The sequence below is a fragment of the Oncorhynchus mykiss genome, chromosome 8, assembly GCF_057628025.1.
Source record: "Oncorhynchus mykiss isolate SJ-2025 chromosome 8, ASM5762802v1, whole genome shotgun sequence".
Lineage (NCBI taxonomy): Eukaryota > Metazoa > Chordata > Actinopteri > Salmoniformes > Salmonidae > Oncorhynchus > Oncorhynchus mykiss.
In genome coordinates this window covers 19,960,312-19,980,176 of record NC_143029.1, presented here as the reverse complement: position 1 = coordinate 19,980,176, position 19,865 = coordinate 19,960,312, and the positions used below count along the sequence as shown (strand labels likewise).

The following is a 19,865-nucleotide window of genomic DNA, read 5'->3' as shown; positions in this document are numbered from 1 at the left end:
GGTCGAAATAAATATAGAAAAATAAATTCCACAGTCAGATTTTGGTTGAGATATTTTTCTGTGATTTATATTCTATGTGCGAGGCAGAGGGAAATACATCATGGTTTGACACCCCTCGTGTTCCCTCTTCCTTAAATCACCATGAATACTCCTGTCTGGCAGCCTGCGATTTATACAAGACATTTCCCCTTGCCAGCCTATGATCATGTTATTTTTTTCCCCATGTTTTTTCTCTTCCCTCTAATTTTTTTTCTAGATCTGCCAAGTGAATATCCTAAACCGTAGAATAAAGTACATTTTCTGCCTTGTTGCCTTGTTTTCTAGATTAACCTTGTAAATATTTTAGAAAGTGGATTATGTGATCCTGACGATTATCTCTCTCTGTGTGTGTGTGTGTGTGTGTGTGTGTGTGTGTGTGTGTGTGTGTGTGTGTGTGTGCGCGTGCGTGCGTATGTATGTATAGCAGGCTGAAATAGCAATTGGCCTGAGAGGCCTGTCATTAGGATGGAGAGGTACAGGTTCATTAGAGGACAAAGAGGTACAGGTTCGTTAGGATAAAGAGGTACAGGTTCAGTAGGATAAAAAGGTACAGGTTCATTAGGATAAAGATGTAGTGGTTCACTAGGATGGAGAGGTACAGTTTCATTAGGATAAAGAGGTACAGGTTCAGTAGGATAAAAAGGCACAGGTTCATTAGGATAAAGATGTAGTGGTTCACTGGGATGGAGAGGTACAGGTTCATTAGGATGGAGAAGTTTAGGTTCATTAGGATGGAGAGGCACAGATTCATTAGGATAAAGAGGTACAGGTCCATTAGGATGGAGAGGTACAGATTCACTAGGATGGAGAGGTACAGATTCACTAGGATGGAGAGGTACAGGTTCATTAGGATAAAGAGGTACAGACTAATTAGAGGACAAATAGGTACAGGTTCCTTAGGATAAAGATGTAGTGGTTCATTGGGATGGAGAGGTACAGGTGTATTAGAATAAATAGGTACATACTCATTAGAGGACAAATAGGTACAGGTTCATTAGGATAAAGAGGTACAGATTAATTAGGATAAAGAGGTACTGGTTCATTAGGATAAAGAGGTACAGGTTCATTAGGATAAAGAGGTACAGGTTCTTTAGGATAAAGATGTACAGGTTCATTAGGATAAAGAGGTACAGGTTCATTAGGATGGATAGGTACAGGTTTATTAGGACAAAGAGGTACAGGTTCATTAGAGGACAAAGAGGTGCAGGTTCATTAGGATGGAGAGGTACAGGTTCAGTAGGATTAATAGGTACAGGTTCATTAGGATGGAGAGGTACAGGTTCATTAGGATAAATATGTAGTTGTTCACTAGGATGGACAGGTACAGGTTCATCAGGATGGAGAGGTACAGATTCACTAGGATAAAGAGGTACTGGTTCATTAGGATAAAGAGGTACAGGTTCATTAGGATAAAGATGTACAGGTTCATTAAGATAAAGAGGTACAGGTTCATTAGGATGGAGAGGTACAGGTTCATAAGGATAAAGAGGTACAGGTCCATTAGGATAAAGAGGTACAGGTTCATTAGGATAAAGATGTACAGGTTCATTAGGATAAAGAGGTACAGGTTCATTAGGATAAAGATGTACAGGTTCATTAAGATAAAGAGGTACAGGTTCATTAGGATAAAGAGGTACAGGTTCATTAGGATAAAGAGGTACAGGTTCATTGAGGGCCCAGTCTGATTCACTGATAATGACGATGGCTGATTCCTTTGTGTCATTACAGGTTGAAGATGGTCTTCTCCACAAACAGATTACATTTACACCCTTATACACACCTCCCCCACCCCACATCTACACACAGTGATTAAAGCAAATGGTGGATTGAAGGGAGAACTCAAGGTCAGGTTAATTGTAGAGACAGATGCCTAGATGACGGATGTCTGTCACATGCAGTATTACATAGTAAATCAGGCCCTGTAATCCAGTGACAGGCCTGTCTTTACTGCCCTCCCCCATTTTTGTACAATTTAGTAATTTAGCAGACACTCTTGTCCAGAGAGACTTACAGGAGCAACTAGGGTTAAATGCCTTGTTCAAGGGCACATCAACATATTTTGTTCACCTTGTCGGCTCGAGATTCAAACCGGAGACATTTCGATTACTGTCCCAACACGCTAACTTCTAGGCTACATGTCGCCCCCTTGCTTGTCTACACCCAACCACCCCCCAGCATCCCCTGTTTATCCAAATCACCCTCTGCAGATCATCAACCTCTGACCCTCGCCCACCTAATCCTGTCAACGTGTCAGAGTGTGTTGTGCAGTATAAATCAGCCTGTATTTATGGATGTGTGTGTGTGTGTGTGTGTGGGGCTATGCCTTGTTCCTCCACCTGCACTCCATCTTGTCATCAGCCCAGCCCTCAGCACCCTGATTTAATAAGGCCGGCTAGGAGAGACTTAACTCGGCAGGCAGCGCAACACCAGGCAGGAGGCACTAATGAGTTGTGTTAGTGGGGGGAAATGAGAGAGTGAGGCCTGGCGTTGTCTTTTACATTACTGTAGGTCCAGTGGGAGTCGGAGCAGTTGCTAGCTATGCCGGAACAGTAGCACTTCTCGCAGCCGTGGAGACGCTCACCCAGGAGATGGTGGAAACCCAGCTTGCAGTGGTCACAGTTTTCCCCCGCCACGTTTTCCTGAAAGATGCGCGCGCGCGCACACACACACACACACACACACACACACACACACACACACACACACACACACACACACAGCATCTGGATGAGGAGGATGTGCTATACTGGCACTCACACACTGTGACAGCCCACACACCCCTGGGACAGACGTTCCCTCTCTCCCAATATCACATAGTAGATAATAATAATAATAACTAATGTGAAAACATTGAACTGATGCCGTTAACATTTTATAAAGTATGACTAACACACATTGAGAGAAACTCTCCTAACAAACATAATCTGTAACAACTGGTGGTGATTGTTGTTTTCTGGTTGAATCTTAGATTATTAATCATTGGATGCACTGACAGATAAACACTTGGCAAAATCAACACTTTTAAATGCCATCATCCCTTAGCTTCTGTCAACAAATCGCAACGGACATTCATTTTGCATGCCAACACAGCCAAAGCCAGGTTTCTGTAGCTTTGAGTGGCTAGATAAAGTATCTCACCTGGGGAAAAGAAAGAGGACATGAAAGCATTACCCATTACAGGACCAATTCAAATCCCCTATGGATTGCATTTTTTCTTACCATGTTTGTGTATTGTAAATAGTGTCTTCATGTGTCATAGTCAGTCTTTTATTGCAGTGGTTCCCAAACTGTGGGGCCGCGAGTGTCACGCCCTGACCTTAGATATCTCTGTTTTCTATATATTTTGGTTAGGTCAGGGTGTGACTAGGGTGGGTACTCTAGGGTTTTTTGTATGTCTAGGGTTTTTGTATGTCTATGTTGGCCTGATATGGTACCCAATCAGAGACAGCTGTTTATCGTTGTCTCTGATTGGGGATCATATTTAGGCAGCCCTTTTTCCCACTTTCTGGTGTGGGATCTTGTCTACAGTTAGGTGCCTGTGTGCACACCGTTACGAGGAATTATACCAACGAAGTAGGCCACAGAAACCCCCCCCCCCCCAAAACAATTGGGGGGCACATGGAGCAGTCGGCGGAGCCGAGGAGTAAACCAGAGCCAGTCTGGGAGAAGAAGGACGATTCGGAGGAGAGAGAAATGGGGGAGTTGTTGAGTTGGTGGTGGAATATTATTTTGGAATAAAGGAACGTGTTGTCAGTTTGGTGCCACCTGAGTCAGCTCTCCGTACTCATCCTGAAACGTGTGTTAAAGTTCCGGAACAATTGATGCCGGCTATACACACCAGATCTCCAGTGTACCTTCAAAACCCAGTGCGTCCTGTGCCAGTTCCTCGCACTCTCCCTCAAGTGCGTGTCCCCAGTCAGGTCCGTCCTGTTCCACTTCCTCGCACTCGCCCTGAGGTGCGTGTCATCAGCCCTATGCCACCTGTACCGGTCTCACGCACCAGGCCTCCGGTCCGGGGTCTCTAGCGACGGTCTCCGGTCCGGGGTCTCCAGCGACGGTCCGGGTTCTCCAGCGACGGTCCGGGTTCTCCAGCGACGGTCCGGGGTCTCCAGCGACGGTCCCCAGTCTGGGGTCTCCAGCGACGGTCCCCAGTCTGGGGACTCCAGCGACGGCCCCCAGTCCGGGGCCTCCGGCGAGGATCCATGGTCCGGTTCCACAGAAGCGGAATGATCAGTGTAATGAGGGGGGGATGCGTCCAGAACCAGAGCCGCCACCGAGGGTAGATGCCCACCCGGTCCTAACCAGAAACCGTGAATAGATGGCAGCATTCACGCAAAACTGAAAGCGTGAAACAATCGCATTTAACCATGGCAAGGTGACTTGGAATATGGCCCGAATACAAACAGTGTAGTTATTCCATCAGTAAGGCAATCAAACACGGCAAAAGGTAAGTATATAGACAAAGTGGAGTCGCAATTTATCGGCTCAGCCACGAGACGTATGTGGCAGGGTCTACAGACAATCACAGACTACAAAGGGAAAACCAGCCACTTTGCGGACACCGACGTCTTGCTTCCAGACAAGCTAAACACCTTCTTCGCTTTGAGGATAACACAGTGCCACCGATGCGTCCCGCTACCAAGGACTATGGGCTCTCTTTCTCTGTGGCCGGCTTGAGTAAGACATTTAAACGTGTTAACCCTCACAAGGCTGCCAGCCCAGAGAGCAACCTAGTCGCATCCTTAGAGCATGCGCAAACCAGCTGGCTGGAGTGTATACAGACATGTTCAATCTCTCCCTATCCCATGTCTGTTGTCCCCACATGCTTCAAGATGTCCACCATTGTTCCTGTACCCAAGAAAGCAAAGAGAACTGAACTAAATGACTATCTGTCATCATGAAGTGCTTTGAGAGACTAGTCAAGGATCATATCACCTCTACCTTACCTGACACCCTAGACCCACTTCAATTTGCTTACCGCCCCAACAGATCCACAGACGAAGCAATCGCCATCGCACTGCACACTGCCCTATCCCACCTGGACAAGAGGAATACCTATATAAGAATGCTGTTCATTGACTATAGCTCAGCATTCACGACCATAGTACCCCCAAGCTCATCATTAAGCTCCAGGCCCTGGGTCTGTACCCTGCCCTGTGCAACTGGTTCCTGGACTTCCTTACGGCTGCCCCATGGTGCTGAAGTTAGAAAAAAACACCACTTCGCTGATCCTCAACACTGGGGCCCCACAAGGATGTGTGCTCAGCCCCCTCCTGTACTCCCTGTTCACCCATGACAGCGTGGCCACGCACACCTCCAACTCAATCATCAAGTTTGCAGATGACACAACAGTAGTAGGCCTGATTATCAACAATGACAAGACAGCCTACAGGGAGGAGGTGAGGGCCCTGGGAGTGTGGTGCCAGGAAAATAACCTCTCACCCAACGTCAACAAAACAAAAGGAACTGATCGTGGACTTCAGGAAACAGCAGAGGGAGCACCCCCCTATCCACATTGACGGACCGCAGTGGAGAAGGTGGAAAGCTTCAAGTTTGGCGTACACATCACTGACAAACTGAAATGGTCCACCCACACAGACAGTGTGGTGAAGAAGGCACAACAGAGCCTCTTCAACCTCAAGAAGCTGATGAGATTTGACTTGACACCTAAAACCCTCACAAAATTTTACAGATGCACAATTGAGAGCATCCTGTCACCGCCAGGCACGGCAACTGCACCGCCCGCAACCGCAGGGATCTCCAGAGGGTGGTGCGGACTGCCCAACACATCATCGGAAGCAAACTATCTGCACCTACAGCACCCAATGTCACAGGAATGCCAAAAAGATCACCAAGGAAAACTACTACCCAAGCCACTGCCTGTTCACCCCGCTATCATCAAGAAGCCGAGGTCAGTACAGGTGCATCTAAGCTGGGAATGAGAGACTGAAAAACAGCTTCTGTCTCAAGGCCATCAGACTGTTAAATAGCCATCACTGGCACATTAGAGGCTGCTGCCCTATACATAGACTTGAAATCACTGGCCACTTTAATAATTGGACCCTAGTCACACCCTGACCTAACCAAAATATATAGAAAGCAGAGATATCTAAGGTCAGGGCGTGACAGTACTCCCCCCCCCCCCCCCCCCCCCCCCCTAAAGGTGCGGACTCCCGGCCACAAACCTTAACCTATAAGGGAGGGCATCTACCCTTGGTGGCAGCTCCGATTCTGGACGCAGTCCCCGCTCCCTACACTGATCACTCCGCTTCTGTGGAACCGGACCGTGGATCGTTGTCGATGGAACCGGACCATGGATCATCGCCGGAGGATCAGAACTGGGAACCACCTCTGGCGGATCTGGACTGTAGCTCATCGCTGGAGGCACCGGACTGGGTACTGTTGCTGGAGGCCCCGGACTGGGGACCGTTGCTGGAGGCCCCGGACTGGGGACCGTTGCTGGAGGCCCCGGACTGGGGACCGTTGCTGGAGGCCCCGGACTGGGGACCGTTGCTGGAGGCCCCGGACTGGGGACCGTCGCTGGAGACCCCGGATTGGGGACCGTCGCTGGAGACCAGGAGCGCTGAGCCGGCACAACCCGTCCTGGCTGGATGCCCACTCTAGGGCAGCAAAATATTTTGGGGCTGCCTCTCGTGCTTGCCTCGTTGGTAATACTCCTCATAACGTCTCCGTTCCGCTTTCGCTGCCTCAATCTCCTCCCTCGGACGGCGATATTTCCTAGCCTGTGTCCAGGGTTCTTTACCATCCAGAATCTCCTCCCAAGTCCACTCCTCCTGTACACGCTGCTTGGTCATTTTGTTGTGGGATCTTCTGTCATGTTCGTCATAATGATGAGACCAAGGCGCAGCGTGAATAGAGTTCCACATTTTTTTAAATAAATCGAAACTCACTGAAACAACAAACAACCAAACGAAACGTGAAGCTACTGGTGTGCACACAGGCACCTAACTGTAGACAAGATCCCACACCAGAAAGTGGGGAAAAAGGGCTACCTAAATATGATCCCCAATCAGAGACAAAGATAAACAGCTGTCTCTGATTGGGAACCATATCAGGCCAACATAGACATACAAAACCCCTAGACATACAAACCCTTAGACATACAAAAAACCCTAGACATACAAAAAAACCTAGACATACAAACAACCCTAGACATACAAAAAACCATAGACATACAAAAAACCCTAGACATACAAAAACCCTAACAAACCCTAACAAAAGTACCCACCCTAGTCACACCCTGACCTAAACAAAATATATAGAAAACAGAGATACAGTATCTAAGGTCAGGGCGTGACATTCCATGTAAGGAACCCACTGTGTCTAACCACCTCTGCTCTAAATCTTTCTTCAAATTCAACAAATGGTTATTTCGGTTTTTGAACACATTTGGTTATCTCTCCCCAGTTGGTGGTTGCATTGGTCAGACCCTTAAGAAAAACATGTATGGCTCTCCATCCATCGGCCACGTCTTTCTCTTCACCACCCACAGCTCTATAAACCTTTTCTTCAAGTGCACCGTGTTCACCGATGTTCAAAACAAGTCTAATAACTGTAACACTTCAAATGGTCCATTTTCATACCCCCTTCTCTGGAATGTTTCAAAGTGTTCGACCATTCATCCACCTGTTTTGGAGATGCTGATTTATGTGTGATTACGGTCACCGGAGGTTTGTCTTTACCACCTTTTATAGCCTGTGTTCTGATTGGCCTAAGACATCGTTCATCACAGCAGTCAGTATCTATTGACTCAAAGCCAGTCAGTGCTATCCAGATGCTTGAAACCCAATCATCCTTGCGCAACTCAGCCTGAGGGTAAGGGTCCTCCACATGTTGGAGTAAAGTTTGGTTTTACGACCCTTGCCTGTAATTGTTGAATCTCTTCTTTCAACGTTTTGATTTGCACACCAAGAGCTTTCAAACTTTCTTTATCTCTCTGCAATGTCCTGTCATGATTCTCCAGAAGGAATTTCTCATTCAGTTGTCTTACTTCGGCTAATACAGTTAAAGACCATTGTGTCTTTGTCAAGGAATTAGACATTACTGTATTTTTTCAGTTTTTTTCTTTATTATCTCTTGCCTACACTTCTCTACTTTGAAATGGTTCATCATTACAGTAGACAGTGAATTTAAAATATTTTTCATGCTCACATCCGGAGGAGCTGTCCCGCCTTTTTCCAGAGTGATTTTATCACTTAAGAATGGCATTATATTAACTTCAAAAGTTGTATAATATATATATCTATGATTATATACAGTTGAAGTCAGAAGTTTACATACACTTAGGTTGGAATCATTAAAACTCATCAGGCCGAACAGAGATGAGCAAGGCAAAATTAGCTTTGCAAAATTGCTACCTCGACACTTCTTGTGTCAGATTTAAATCGTTAACTAAACATGGGCAGGTATGATTTATGGATGCTTTATGCCCTCAGTGAGACTCTCTCCGTCTGCATGCATACCACTCAGATACAGTATTTGGGTAAATTCCACGTTTATTACAGTTGAAGTCAGAAGTTAACATACACTTACGTTGGAGTCATCAAAACTCGTTTTTCAACCACTCCACACATTTCTTGTTAACAAACTACAGTTTTGGCAAGTCGGTTAGGACATCTACTTTGTGCATGACACAAGTCATTTTTCCAACAACTGTTTACAGACAGATTATTTCACTTAAAATTCAATGCATCACAATTCCAGTGGGTCAGAAGTTTACATACACTAAGTTGACTGTGCCTTTAAACAGCTTGGAGCTTCTGATTGGCTAATTGACACAATTTGAGTCAATTGGAGGTGTACCTGTGGATGTATTTCAAGGCCTACCTTCAAACTCTGTGCCTCTTTGCTTGACATCATGGGAACTCGAAAGAATTCAGCTCAGAAAAAAACTTGTAGACCTCCACAAGTCTGGAGCAATTTTCAAACGACTGAAGGTACCAAGTTCATCTGTACAAACAATAGTACACAAGTATAAACACCATGGGACCACGCAGCTGTCATATAGCTCAGGAAGGAGGCGCCTTCTGTCTCCTAGAGATGAACGTACTTTGGTGCGAAAAGTGTAAATCAATCCCAGCACAAGAGCAAAGACGAAACAGGTACAAAAGTATCTATATCCACAGTAAAACAAGTCTTATATCGACATAACCTGAAAGGCCGCTCAGCAAGGAAGAAGCCACTGCTCCAAAACCGCCATAAAAAGCCAGACTATGGTTTGCAACTGCACATGGGGACAAAGATTGTACTTCTTGGAGAAATGTCCTCTGGTCTGGTGAAGCAAAGATAGAACTGTTTGGCAATAATGACCATCGTTATGTTTGGAGGAAAAAGGGGGATGCTTGCAAGCCGAAGAACACCATCCCAACCGTGAAGCACGGGGGTGGCAGCATCATGTTGTGGGGGTGCTTTGCTGCAGGAGGGACTGGTGCACTTCACAAAATAGATGGCATCATGAGGTATGAAAATTATTTGGGTATATTGAAGCAACATCTCAAGACATCAGTCAGGAAGTTAAAGCCTGATCGCAAATGGGTCTTCCAAATAGACAATGACCCCAAGCATACTTCCAAAGTTGTGGCAAAATGGCTTAAGGACAACAAATGCAAGGTATTGGAGTGGCCATCACAAAGCCCTGACCTCAATCCTATAGAACATTTGTGGGATGAACTGAAAAAGCGTGTGCGAGCAAGGAGGCCTACAAACCTGACTCAGTTACACCAGCTCTGTCAGCAGGAATGGGACAACATTCACCCAACTTATTGTGGGAAGCTTGTGGAAGGCTACCTGAAACGTTTGATCCAAGTTAAACAATTTAAAGGCAATGCTACTGTCACAAATTACTAGGGTGGGTGGAATCAGGCGCAGAGAGCAGGTTTCAGTTACTTGTCAGTTTATTCTCCGGCGCACAAACGACGGTCACGCCAACACACAGGGCGAATAAAATACCCAGCCCTAACACAGGACCAAAATAGTCCAGAGAATAAAACACACGAAAAACCACCATATAACAGGATAACAAAAATAATCCCGCACAAAACAAGGGCGGGCACCGCCCGAACATGCAGGGGAGCCAACTTCGGCGGAAGTCGTGACAGCTACCAAATACTAATTGAGTGTATGTAAACTTCTGACCTACTAGGAATGTGATGAAAGAAATAAAAGCTGAAATAAATCATTCTCTCTACTCTTATTCTACATTTCACATTCTTAAAATAAAGTGGTGATCCTAACTGACCTAAGACAGGGAATTTTTACTAGGATTAAATGTCAGGAATTGTGAAAAACTGAGTTTAAATGTATTTGGCTAAGGTGTATGCAAACTTCCGACTTCAACTGTATTTATTTAAACCCAATAAATACAGTGGGGAGAACAAGTATTTGATACTCTGCCGATTTTGCAGGTTTTCCTACTTAGAGGTCTGTAATTTTTATCATAGGTACACTTCAACTGTGAGAGAAGGAATTTAAAACAAAAATTCAGAAAATCACATTGTATGATTTTTAAGTAATTAATTAGCATTTTATTGCATGACATAAGTATTTGATCACCTACCAACCAGTAAGAATTCCGGCTCTCAATAAAATGCTAATTAATTTTCTTAAAAATCATACAATGTGTTTTCTCTCACAGTTGAAGTGTACCTATGATAAAAATGACAGAACTCTACATGCTTTGTAAGTAGGAAAACCTGCAGAATCGGCAGTGTATCAAATACTTGTTCTCCCATATATATATATATATATATATATATATATATATATATATATATATATATATATATATATATATATATATATATATATATATATATATATATTTTACTCTTTTAAGGACTCAAACCTTTTCTGGAACACAAATTGTCTCTGTAGGGCATGGCTACCATTGAACATATGTTCACTTCAAGAAGCTTGTTCAAGACTTACATTAACCACACATGTAAAAATCGCTACTGTATATATAGCAACTCACTTCTATGCAACAAGAAGGTTCCACAAAAATAAAGGACTCAAATGTTTAATAGAGGACTTGAACCCCTATAGTAGAAAACAAAGACAAAGGCCTCAAAAATTTTCATGGAGAACAAAGGAAGTTTGTAATTGAACAAAAGGCTTATACATCACAGATACATATCACTCATTGCATGCACCTATTTTAACCTGATTTGGTTCTTTTAAAATTATATTGGTCTAGACTCACCCAGCAATTACGCCATCAATCAGGAGATTAAGAGTTGACTCCCTTGTGGGTTGCACTCAGCCTTCTCTCTTAATTCTGGATAAACACACAGTTGATATGTTTTCGGGTCACGGCACCAAATGTTAGCAATTTCTGTTACTCTTCAATAACACAAACCCCAAAGCAAATCAGGGGAGGAGAATAGGTTTATTTGAAGAGGACAAATCATAAAGGGAGGTAGATGGTCATTCTCCACTGTCCTCAGTGATGCTCTCTCAGTGATTCTCTCCAGTGGATCTCTCTCCACAGAACAAAGAAACAGTATGTAGTTTTATAACCCAGCCCTAGCCTGTGGTTGACAAATTAGACTTTCTTCCAATAAAACTAGCCAATGGCCAAATAACAAGTATCCTATTTCAGAAGAAATATTCCTCCCATGACTCTAAACCATTAATCAATAATTCCCTATTACAGAAAAAAACACAATTTCCATTGATTGTTAGTACTCTATTGACCCTCGTTCCTCTTTACCTCTCGTACTCTGTCTCCGTGTTGTGTATTTATCTTCGACATATTCTTACAAAGTCTACCACTTAATTATTGAGTTGGAGACGTGCATGGCCACGTAAACATGGGTGAACAGTACAGGAGGGGGCCCCCACACCCCTGTACCTCTGCTTTTAACAAGCCTCTCAAAGCACTTCATGATGACAGAAGTGAGTGCTACGGGGCAATAGTAATTTAGTTCAGTTACCTCTGCTTTCTTGGGTACAGGAACAGTGGTGGACATATTGATGCAAGTGGGGACAACATACTGGGATAGGGAGAGATTGAATATGTCCGTAAACACTCCAGCCAGCTGGTATGCACATGTTCTGTGGACACGGCTTGGGATGCCGTCTGGGCCGGCGGCCTATCGAGGGTTAACACACTTAAATTCCTTAATCATGTCAGCCACAGAGAACGAGAGCACACAGACCTCGTGAGCTGAGGGGGCCTGCTTCGGCGGCTCAATGTTATTTTCCTTGAAGCGGGTGACAAATGTGTTCAGCTGATCCGGGCGTGAGGTGTCGGTGTCCGCGATGTGTTCAGCTGATCCGGGCGTGAGGTGTCGGTGTCCGCGATGTGTTCGGCTGATCCGGGCGTGAGGTGTCGGTGTCCGCGATGTGTTTGGCTGATCCAGGCGTGAGGTGTCGGTGTCCGCGATGTGTTCAGCTGATCCGGGCGTGAGGTGTCGGTGTCCGCGATGTGTTTGGCTGATCCGGGCGTGAGGTGTCGGTGTCCGCGATGTGTTCAGCTGATCCGGGCGTGAGGTGTCGGTGTCCGCGATGTGTTTGGCTGATCCGGGCGTGAGGTGTCGGTGTCCGCTATGTGTTTGGCTGATCCGGGCGTGAGGTGTCGGTGTCCGCGATGTGTTCAGCTGATCCGGGCGTGAGGTGTCGGTGTCCGCGATGTGTTTGGCTGATCCGGGCGTGAGGTGTCGGTGTCCGCGATGTGTTCAGCTGATCCGGGCGTGAGGTGTCGGTGTCCGCGATGTGTTTGGCTGATCCGGGCGTGAGGTGTCGGTGTCCGCGATGTGTTCAGCTGATCCGGGCGTGAGGTGTCGGTGTCCGCGATGTGTTTGGCTGATCCGCGCGTGAGGTGTCGGTGTCCGCGATGTGTTTGGCTGATCCGGGCGTGAGGTGTCGGTGTCCGCGATGTGTTTGGCTGATCCGGGCGTGAGGTGTCGGTGTCCGCGATGTGTTTGGCTTTATCTTTATAATCCGTGATTGTTTGGAGTCACAGCCACATAAATCAATTTAATACACACCATCACAATAAATCAATTATTTATTTTAGCCAGGTCTAAAGGAACATGATGTGTTTTTTTTTTCAGAAGAAGAACAGAATATGATTTGGCCTACTGTATTTTATCAGGCTATGCGCCATGCGCCATATGGCTGCAGGCTTGTTCATTTAGCAGACAAGTACTGGTACTGGTACTGGTACTGGTACTCCCTATATATACAGTGCATTCGGGAAGTATTCAGACCCCTTGGCTTTTTGCACATTTTGTAATGTTACAACCTTATTAGAAATGTATTAAATTGTTTTTTCCCCCCTCACCAATCTACACACAATACCCCATAATGTCGAATCACAGGTTTTTATATTTTGTTGCAAATGTATTTAAAAAACAACAGATATATCACATTTAAATAAGTTTATTTTATTATTAACCCTTATTTTACTGGGTAAGTTGACTGAGAACACATTCTCATTTACAGCAACAACCTGGGGAATAGTTACAGGGGAGAGGAGGGGGATGAATGAGCCAATTGGAAGCTGGGGATGATTAGGTGGCCCTGATAGTATGGGGGCCAGATTGGGAATTTATCCAAGACACTGGGCTTTACACCCCTATTCATACAATAAGTGCCATGACATATTTAGTGACCACAGAAAGTCAGGACACCCATTTAACATCCGATCCGAAAGACAGCACCCTACACAGGGCAATGTCCCCAATCATTGCCCTGGGGCATTGGGATATTTAGACCAGAGGAAAAGATGCCTCCTACTGGCCCTCCAACACCACCTCCAGTAGTATCTTGTCTCCCATCCAGGGACCAACCAGGCCCAACCTGTGATTATAGCCTTGAGTCTTCTTGGGTACGATGCTACAAGCTTGGCACACCTGTATTTGGGGAGTTTCTCCCATTCTTCTCTGCAGATCCTCTCAAGCTCTGTCAGGTTAGATGGGGAGCGTTGCTGCACAGCTATTTTCAGATGTCTCTGGAGAGGTTCAAGTCCTGGCTTTGGCTGGGCCACTCAAGGAACTTTCAGAGACTTGTCCCGAAACCAGTCCTGTGTTGTCTTGGCTGTGTGGTTAGGGTCGTTGTCCTGAAGGAAGGTAAAACTTCCTTCAGGAAAATAACCTCACACTCAACGTCAACAAAACTAAGGAGATGATTGTGGACTTCAGGAAACAGCAGAGGGAACACCCCCCTATCCACATCGATGGAACAGTAGTGGAAAGGGTAGTAAGTTTTAAGTTCCTCGGTGTACACATCACAGACTAACTGAATTTGTCCACCCACACAGACAGCATCGTGAAGAAGGCGCAGCAGCGCCTCTTCAACCTCAGGAGGCTGAAGAAATCCGGCTTGTCACCAAAAGCACTCACAAACTTCTACAGATGCACAATCGAGAGCATCCTGTCGGGCTGTATCACCACCTGGTACGGCAACTGCTCCGCCCACAACCGTAAGGCTCTCCAGAGGGTAGTGAGGTCTGCACAACGCATCACCGGGGGCAAACTACCTGCCCTCCAGGACACCTACACCACCCGATGTCACAGGAAGGCCATAAAGATCATCAAGGACAACAACCACCCGAGCCACTGCCTGTTCACCCCGCTATCATCCAGAAGGCGAGGTCAGTACAGGTGCATCAAAGCTGGGACCGAGAGACTGAAAAACAGCTCAAGGCCATCAGACTGTTAAACAGCCACCACTAACATTGAGTGGCTGCTGCCAACACACTGACTCAACTCCAGCCACTTTAATAATGGGAATTGATGGGAAATTATGTAAAATATATCACTAGCCACTTTAAACAATGCTACCTAATATAATGTTTACATACCCTACATTATTCATCTCATATGTATATGTATATACTGTACTCTATATCATCTACTGCATCTTTATGTAATACATGTATCACTAGCCACTTTAACTATGCCACTTTGTTTACATACTCATCTCATATGTATATACTGCACTCAATACCATCTACTGTATCTTGCCTATGCCGCTCTGTACCATCACTCATTCATATATCTTTATGTACATATTCTATATCCCCTTACACTTGTGTCTATAAGGTAGTAGTTTTGGAATTGTTAGCTAGATTACTTGTTGGTTATTACTGCATTGTCAGAAGTAGAAGCACAAGTATTTCGCTACACTCGCATTAACATCTGCTAACCATGTATATCTGACAAATAAAATTTGATTTGATTTGTTTTGACTTCACCCCAGTCTGGGGTCCTGAGTGGTTTGGAGTAAGTTATCATCAAGGATCTCTCTTTACTTTGCTCCGTTCATCTTTCACTCGATCCTGACTAGTCTCCCAGTCCCTGCCACTGAAAAACATCCCCACAGCATGATGCTGCCACCACCATTCTTCAACGTAGGGATGGTGCCAAGTTTCCTCCAGATGTGATGCTAGGCATTCAGGCCGTAGTTCAATCTCAGTTTCATCAGACCAGAGAATCTTGTTTCAATGGGCCCAGTCCTTTAAGTGTCTTTTGGTGAACTCCAAGCGGGCTGTCATGTGCCTTTTACTGAGGAGTGTCTTCCGTCTGGCAACTCTACCATAAAGGCCTGATTGGTGGAGTGCTGCAGAGATAGTTGTCCTTCTGGAAGGTTCTCTCATCTCCACAGAGGAACTCTCAACACCCGTTGAATATGGCCGGTGTCAGTAAACGTTGGCAAAAAAGCGTAAATTGTTGCCAGCTGCACAGTTGCAGTCACCAACGATCTGGATAACATAAAAACAGCCTAACCAGCTCTGCTAGGGCGAGTAAAATGGTCAGTGTGCTGTTCTCTCATTTTTGTCTGGAAGTAGCTAGCCAAAGTTAGCCAATTAGCTTGGGTGCTTGACTGCTGTTGTTAGGACAGAACGCTCGGATCAACCCTTAAAGAGATGGGTGGTAAAGCTTAAGAGGGTGTGAACGATGCTGAATAGGTGTAGACAAAGAAGAGCTCTCCAGTAGGTACCGAAACATTCAAAGGCCATTCATTCAAAAGTGAGGTTACAAGTTTATCAACTTTCAAAGCAGAATTACTTCCCCATTGTTTTTCCAGAAGTTGTTGGTGTTTATGGACTCCTCAATTAGTGTCAGCTGCTTGCTGTTGTACTGTGATTTTTTGGTTCTGAGTGTACATTTATAGAGTTGTAAAGTCTCACTGTAACGAAGGCATAATTCACCATTATATGGGGCTCTGTGCTTTTGGTTGGATAGTGTTCTAAGTTTTTTCCTTATAATTTTACAATCTGCATCAAACCAGTTGTCATCTGTGGTCTTTAAAATAAAAAATAAAAAAATCAATTTCAGTTGTGCTTCTTTTGCTGTTTGCCTGAATACATAGTTTATGTTTTTACTGCTAGATTGATGCCTTCTTTACTGTGAGTGAATGTGGTATCCAAAAAGTTATCTAAGAGAGTTTGGATATTTTGTTTACCGGTTGCTTTCTGGTATTCTTCTGTGCTGTTTTGGGCCCATCTGTATGAATTCCTGATGTTGTACAGCTTACTGGGCTGTGAATGTGTGGTTGTTTCCATGTCTGTTCTTTTGAAGAACAAGGTCATTTGGCTGTGATCAGACAGAGGTGAATGAGCTGGGAGAGAAAGGGTCAATGTCTGTAATCATATGTAATCACTGTGCTGTGGCCAAGAGGTGAGCAATAGTTGAATCTTCCCAAAGAGTAACCTACCGTTGACCAAGTACAGACCCAGGCTTCAACAGAGCTGCAACAGATCCCTTCCATTTTTGTTGATGGTGTTGTCACTGTTGTTTCTATGGGGAGATTAAAGCAGTTAGAAACAGTGTGGCCTGTAATAAAGCTGTCCCATCATGTGGTCGTTAGATCAGGTAGTGTTCCTGTGCGTGCATTTGTGTCCCCACAGATGAGAACAATTCCCTAGGCCTGGAAAAGGCACGTCTCTTCCTCAAGGGTGGGGAAGATCTCCTCTGAGTAATATGGTGATTCTGAAGGGGGATATATATTGCGCAAAGGAACACATCTTATTCTGTCAGTACAAGTTATTTTTATGTTTTTACCAAATGTGATATTTAACAATCTTGAGGGGATCAATTAGATTTTGTAGCTCGGATTTGTACCAAATGATCAATCCTCCAGAGTCTCTGCCTCTATGACAGAGCTGTGTTTCTGTGAGGGCACAATTACCTCTTTGTCGCCTGTGGGACAGTGAATAAGAATGTCTGCCTTACACCATGTCTCCTGCAGAATGATGATGTCAACAACTCCAGTGCTAAACTCTTCAGTCTAAAGGGTGATGAGTTTAGGCCCTGAATGTTCCACATGCTAACTGATAGTGATTTCATGTTGCAAAAAGAAAGAATAGCACAGTCAGAAATACAGTAACTACTAACTATTAAGTTAAGAGTGAGAATAACAGGATAACAACAACAACAAAAAACTGTTCTCTCTCTCTCTCTCTCTCTCCCTCTCCCTCTCTCTCTCTATATATACTGTATATTCCTATTAATTGAAAAAGTAAACTTTTAGTACAATAGGTGTGTGTGTGTGCATGCATGGGCCCGTGTGTGTGTGCGCGTTTAGTGCAGTTTAGTGCAGATGTATTGGAGGAGCTGTTTAATCTAACTTAATCCTACAGGGTTCTCCTGTCCTCTGACGACCTCTGCGTAGCTGCGCTGGTCCTGCTGTTGGGCCCTGTGGAGTGGAGGAGGGCCAGGTCTGGGACGGGGGGGCTTCCTCTCTGGTCTGGTAGAGGTGGTGGTCTGGGGTAGTAGGCTGGGTGGGGCCTTGAGGGGGCCTGTGGGTCTTTGGTGGTTCAGTGGTCTGGTAGGGGTCTCTGGGTGGTCCTCTGTCCAGTGCGGCATGGGGTGTTTGTCTACCAAGTCCTTCAGAGACTTGGCAAACATCCCTGCTGTCTGCTTCCTCAGGTGGGAGTGGTTGTGCAGATGCTCTGGGGTGATGAGCAACGTACACGTTTGGGGATAGGCTTCACCCCCTGGTGATGTCAGCATTGACACTCACCCACTCTCCAGAGTTTCTGCTCTAGTCCTGGACCCACACCCTTCCTATTACTCTCTCTCTCTCTCTCTCTCTCTCTCTCTCTCTCTCTCTCTCTCTCTCTCTCTCTCTCTCTCTCTCTCTCTCTCTCTCTCTCTCTCTCTCTCTCTCTCTCTCTCTCTCTCTCTCTCTCTCTCTCTCTCTCTCTCATTAAGTGGGAGAAAAGTTTCAGTAGCATCTGACTCAGCTGGAGACACAACGAAATGCAATATTTGACTGCACATCCTCCCCCCAGCTCAATAATTAGACCAATAGAGAGCAAAGTTCACCGGTGCTCCTTGACATCCCTGCAGTGAGATGGTATAATTGGCTAGTGAAAGAGTGAAACTTGCCCAGGGTATGACATGTGTATGACATGAGTGTGCACAATAGCAGTGGAGGAAGTAGCCGGCTAACTTGAACACAAAATGATAAGTCAAATTATATGCTGGAGCAATTAGTGAGAAGAACTTGAGGGGACTCGGAGCTGTTGGCCCTACGAAGGCATAACGTATCGCGCTGATGTGTCCACCCCTGACACTGAATGGATTGGTTCTGGTGGTGTGGGAGGATTGGAAGAAGGGATGATTATTATTGTTTTTAAACATGTGCATGCTTTATCCTCAGACAAAACAAAAGCTGATTCAAAAGGGGTGTGGCATATTTTTTAACTCTTCCACGAGGGACTCAAGTAGAATACGGAAGACTATCCTTGATGAAAGGTGGCTATCGTGGAGGGGAAGACACTGTTCCGTTCGCCTACTAACAAATTGACATTTCCTTGATCACTCATCGGTTTCCGGGTAACAGAGGAGTGAAGTCAGAGGAGAGCCCTAATGAGAAAAGGCCAGAAAGATGGGGGTGGAGGAGGAGAGAATGGCCTACCTTGCAGACACAGGGCAGCTGGCAAGGGTCCTTGTTTAGGCTTCCATCTAGACTGCAGTTACAGCGGACACAGTTGGGGTAGCCACTGTAGCCGAAAGCACACCTGTCACACTGCTGTCCCCCGTAACCCTGCTTACAGTGGCAGGATCCAGCCGTGAGGTCTGTTGGACCAGACGGGGGGAGGCTTCAGCAATAAACATATGGCAGCTAGATCAGCGTAGAGAGGAGAACTGTGGTGGGTGGTTAAGTAGTAGCCTACCTCCTTCAGCCTGAGACTGGTCTGGGACTGGTCTGGGACACATGCTGGGGAGCCTGCTGGGTCACAGGAGCTGAGCTGACATGGGTCTAAGGTCTCTAGACTCACCTGGAGAGAACAGGGGAGCAAGAGACTCAGGCCAGGAAAAACTCTTAACCCTAGTCACGATACAAAGCTATGGTGAGATTTATATTTAGTATTCACTAATATGCGCTTCAGTCATTGCTTGGATCCTAGTCAACTAGGATCAACAGTACCAGTACATACCCCAGTGGTTCTGTAGTAGCCATCAGCACAGGTCTGGCATATACCACGGCTATGACAAACTGTATTTGAATGTATGAATGTATTTCTACTGCTCTAATTAGGTTGGAAACCTGTTTATAATAGCAATAAGGCACCTCAGGGGTTTGTGGTATATGGCCAATTTACCACAGCTAAGGCCTGTATCGAAAACAGCCCTTAGCTGTGGTATACCACACCCCCTCGGGCCTTAATGCTTAAGTTTATCACTGTGTGGTCTTACTCTCACAGTTGTGATGAGTTAGGAAGGTCCCAGCCATCCAGGGTTTCTGCTTGTAGATGGGGCAACAGGGGTCACAGCTCTCCCCACACGTGTTGTGTTCACACTCACAACTGAAATTCATGACAGGGAATCAAATGACGCCATGTTACAGTG

General features: G+C 45.4%; 1 pseudogene across 1 annotated transcript in view; it reads right to left on the bottom strand.

Moving 5' to 3' along the window:
- Positions 1–19,865, bottom strand: part of LOC110529202 (laminin subunit alpha-2-like) — a 167,588-nt pseudogene that overhangs the window by 115,591 nt on the left and 32,132 nt on the right. The window contains exons 8-12 of the transcript XR_016482752.1: positions 19,713–19,822; positions 19,454–19,512; positions 19,207–19,294; positions 18,931–19,091; positions 2,538–2,678 (exon numbers count right to left, since the gene is read on the bottom strand). The product of XR_016482752.1 is annotated as a laminin subunit alpha-2-like (transcript). The remainder of the gene's footprint in view (positions 1–2,537; positions 2,679–18,930; positions 19,092–19,206; positions 19,295–19,453; positions 19,513–19,712; positions 19,823–19,865) is intronic.